The 5,000-nt window shown below is 43.9% G+C and overlaps 1 protein-coding gene across 3 annotated transcripts in view; it reads right to left on the reverse strand.

The window, feature by feature from the left end:
- LOC139758026 (nephrin-like) overlaps positions 1 to 5,000 on the reverse strand; it is a 238,177-nt gene that overhangs the window by 49,371 nt on the left and 183,806 nt on the right. The gene's annotated exons all lie outside the window — the stretch shown is intronic.

The following is a 5,000-nucleotide window of genomic DNA, read 5'->3' on the forward strand; positions in this document are numbered from 1 at the left end:
TGGGATTGAAAGTTGGGTGTTTTGTTTTGTTCCCTCGTAAGGATACGTTGGGCGTGGGGGATTGAAAGCTAGGTGTTTGTTTCGTCCTCCGTTGGGGATATGGTGGGGGTGGGGATTGAATGCTGGGTGTCTGTTCTTCAATGGGGGTGAGAGTGATGTATCTCTCCTGTGTGTGTGTGTGTCTTGGGAGGGAAAGGATGGCGGTTGGAGGTTAGATTTGATCGGCTTGTTGTTTCAGAAGTTGTAGGCTCTACATGGGTGTTGGAATCTGTAGGTTCCATGATAGTCTTGGAGTAAGGGATTTTCTGTAAGAATGTTATGACTCTTTTTGGAGGGGGGATTGGGAAATCTACGGAATGTCTATTGGGGTCTTTGAGTTTGTTGGGGTCTTCAGGTATGTTGGGGTCTTAAAGTCTGTTGGACCCTTGATGTCTTTTGGGGTCTTGAGGTCTATTTGGGCCCCGAGGTCTACTGAGGTCTTGAAATCTGTTGGGGTATTGGAGTCTGTTGGGGCCTTGAGGTCTGTTAGGGTCTTGAAGTCTGTTGGTGTTTTGAAGTCTGTGGGAGTTCTACGGTCTACTTGGGTCTTGAAGTCTGTTGGGGGTCCTCGAAGTCTGCTTAGATCTTGAGGACTTGAGGATGAAAATGAGTCTCAGGGTCTCTGTATCCATCAGGGAGGTATTCATGAATTCTACTTTCCAACTGAAGGTCTTCAAGAAGAAGATAGTTCATGCTCCAGTAGAGGAGGAACCTTGGGTCCCTGTGCTCGAGGAAGGAACGGTTTAGAGAGTCTTCTCTGGGTCTGCAGACGTAGCACACAGGGTATCACTAGGTAGTCTGTGTATTCCAGCAGTTTCCTGGAAACCTTCCACGCTACTTGAAAACTCCTGGAGTGCGAATGCCTGGCCGCACATCACCAGAGCCGCCATCAAACCAACTTTTGTGGAATACTACGTTATTGCTATTCGCTCACTCGACCCAAACTTTCACGACGTGGCATTCCCTCTAACTCTGACCTTTCATATCACGACGCAATTTCTGCAATGGTGATATTCGAATTCAGTGGCAAATGGAACTATTTTTCTTGCCAATCTGGTAAACTTTCTCTCTATAAGGAGATAATATATTGTACCCTGAAAGACAGTGTGGTGTAGTGGCTTGGATCTACACGCTTGCATCTCGAGGACCTAGGTTCGAAATAAGGTGTCGAACAGGGATGACAATTCTGTGGTAGTATACAAATGAACAATAGATAGTTCTAAGCCCCAGCTCACTATCTTTATGGCCCCTCATTGATTCATTCGTCATGCATCAACACAATGAAACAATAAACTGCTACACAAGTTGAACGCAACTTTTGAACACAACAGTGCATTGAAACACAGGTTTTGAAGAGGAAGTTTGTATATATATCTCTCTCTCTCACTCCTTTCGTTCCTCTCTCTCTCCTTCGCTCACCCTTTATGCTCTCTCTCTCTCTCTCTCTCTCTCTCTCTCTCTCTCTCTCTCTCTCTCTCTCTCTCTCTCTCTCTCTCCCAGTACAAGTTAAGCCACTTCACATTTAATCCTTCGCACTGGAAAATCACACTAATCATTGGCCAATTCACCACGTGAAAAGTGGCCCGCCCATTCCCACCGAAGCCTCCACCAAATCCCAACTGGGATAGGCTATTTACCGCGAAATGGGTCATAACCCCGCGACTTTAGGCGAAGCTGTAGGAGCAAAATTGGCGAGCGCCGGGGATAGATTTGCGAGCGCGAATCATCTCATAGTAGCAGACCGCGCTGAGGGACATGTGAAATACTGAAACACCGCGTGAAGCAGATTTGAAATAAAAGAGACATCAGTTCTAAAGGCCTTTTCGTATTAGTCCCAACAAGGAAATTAGTTAATAATGGAACCAAGTGATGTACAATGTCTTCACGTACAACTGGTTCAGGTAATGCCTGCCTGGTGGAGTGGGTGGGCTTTAGAGAAGAAAAAAAGCTTTGAAATAGGTGAGAGTTGAAGCGCTTTGTGAAGCAGGTGAGTGAAGCAGGCGTACATCTCCTTAACCATTTTGGGGAAACGACTGTACGACCTATGAGCATAATGGCACAGTCCAAATGAACACGATGGTAAGACCCTAGTGGGCATGAGTGTACAATCCAATTGGGCACGAGGTTACGACCCGACTGAATGTTACGACGGTATAACCTAATTGAGCACGACAGTACACGACCCTTGACCACGACAGTACACGCCCCTTGAAGACGACAGTACACGCCCCTTGAGCACGACAGTACACGCCCCTTGAGGACGACAGTACACGCACTTTGAGCACGACAGTAAACGACCCTTGAGCTTAACAACCCAATGAAATTCGACCCTAGAACGGTACGGTATACGACCCTTGGGCACGAATTTATAACCCTATTGAACATATTGACCCTTGAGGATGAAACCCATGCACACTAGGCCATTATGCGCTAATGATCGTACCATCGTGCTCAAGTGGCAAACCAGGAATTAAACAAGAGCGAGTAAATTCATGGCCCGTGTTAAGACGTTGTGAGAAGCGGAATTGCCTAATTGGAACTAAGACGAAGTTCTGTTCTCGAACACAACGCTATCAACCATTAGAAAATCAAGGAGATGGATTAATTGGGTCTTAAGCAGTCAACTGAAGGCGATGAAGAGGGAATACACACGAAATCTGGACAGCAGAAGGAGTCAAGTATATTGAATAGTACTGTCGTGAAATGAACGAAATATTAACAGCTTCTGGAACGCGGAACGGACCGTATACACTTAATATCTGGACCCTGGAACGGACCAAGTATTTGCAATAACTGGCCCGCGAAACGGAACAAATAACCACACTATTTGGTTCACACAACTGAGCAAATTTTACCTCATTACCCGAATCACAAAACCCAACCAAATATACGTAATATTCGGACCGCGAATCGGGACGATACACACACACACACAATATCAGGACCGCGGAACGGACCAGATACACTCAATATCTGGACCGCGAAATGGGGCAGATATACATGCGCCTCGACAAGGTACAGAATTGCATATTGAGGCACCATTTGGCCGCGAGCATCGATCCATTTCCCACTTACTGCCTGAATATGCGATAGACAATATTATATTATCTATCCTCTATTCCCTTCATGTCCTTAAACTAAAGAGACTATAGATAAGACGAAGGGGGCTGAATGGAAGATGCACTCCACCATTTGGTTAATCTTTCTTATTTAGTTTTTTTAATGGAGAAAATGAAGAGTAAATGATTATTCGATGCGTGTGACGGAAAGCCATTGAATTTCAATGGGATTATGTGATTGATATTCAAAGAACTTTCGTCAAATCTCTAACATCTTTTTTTTTTTTAGGAATTAGAAAGGTTTAATGGTTTGATAACTTCATTGCTATAAAGAATGGGAGTGTGACCCCACCTTAAGAAAGATATATGCATATATATATATATATATATATATATATATATATATATATATATATATATATATATATATATATATATATATATATATATATATATATATATATATATATATATATATATATTTATATCTATTCAACCCCTTACCTCTGTCGATAGGCAAACACCAGTAAACAACCATGTTCAACACGACTCCACTATGTGTAAACAGCCACGACACACACAGGCCTGTTTACAGATGAAGACCTTGTTGAAACATAAACATGTAATCCAGCCTGGGAGATAATACATATGCATGACGAGATGCGAGACAACACGGGGCCTGAGTGCTGGCGTCTCGCAAGTGATATAGAAGGTCATAAAGTTTGGTATTTATGATGGTTGGAGGCTGGGGGGTTTGGGGTGGTGGATTGGGTTGAGGGGGAAAGCGAAACCCAACCTTGTCCTCGATGAATCTGGAATCTAGAACGTTTCTCGTTGTTGCTGAGCATCTGATTGGTAACGTTTAATGGGGGGTGGGTGGGGGAAACGTTTTATTATCCCACCCCCCCCTCAGGAGCCCCTGTGATAGTAGTGGTTCAGGAGACAAACGTTTGTTTGTGGTACGATTTGTTAGTTATGACTAACGCGTTAATATGGAGTGGCTGCGATAGTTGGGTGGCAATGTGTTACAAGCTCTTTCGTTATCTGTCAAGCGGAGGCCACAGCTCGTCGAACGAGTAACAGCGCCGTCACACTTATATCGTTATCCGGAACCCGTTACGAGGAATTTAAGCGCCTCTCGCATGTCTGCGATATTGAATAATGAGGATATTATGTCTATGATACCATCGCCACTGAGACTCCACTGCTTGAAGTTCAGTGGGGGTGTTTTTTCTCTTCTTTCCCTGATATTTAGGGGATTTTTTTCTTCCCCTGAAGTTCAGTGAGGGTGTTTTTTCTTCTTTCCCTGAAGTTTAGTTTTTCTTTTCTTTCCCTGAAGTTCATGGGGTGTTTTTTTCTTCTGTCCCTGAAGTTCAGTGTTTTTTTCTTCCCACGAAGTTCAGGGGGTGTTTTTTTCTTTTTTCCCTGAAGTTCAGTGTTTTTTCTTCCCCTGAAGTTCGGTGGGTGCGTTTTATCTTCTTCCCCTGAGGTATAACGCGTTCTGCTGATCTACAATCTTCACGATATCGTATTTTGATAACGGGATTTGATCGCCTTTGTGGCCGGGATGATAACGATATGACCAGGCGTTACTTTGGGGTGATGTAGCACACACACACACACACACACACACACACACACACGCAGCGATTCATTCCTTGTTACGGTGTAGTCGAACGGTATCGCAATTTCCCAGACTGTAACATCAGTAACTGAGATGTAACAATACTGAAGTAACGGGCAAGGACATTAGCGAAACTGTAACATCCCTCTGTAACAATAATAATAGTCCATCTATTTCGTGATAGATCTCCAGGTCTATACCGTAACTTTGCGTGCTTAACCGTAACGTTTATGAGGATTGTTACGTTGCTGCCAAACCATGTGACGGCGTTACAGCAT

The sequence above is a fragment of the Panulirus ornatus genome, chromosome 29, assembly GCF_036320965.1.
Source record: "Panulirus ornatus isolate Po-2019 chromosome 29, ASM3632096v1, whole genome shotgun sequence".
NCBI lineage: Eukaryota > Metazoa > Arthropoda > Malacostraca > Decapoda > Palinuridae > Panulirus > Panulirus ornatus.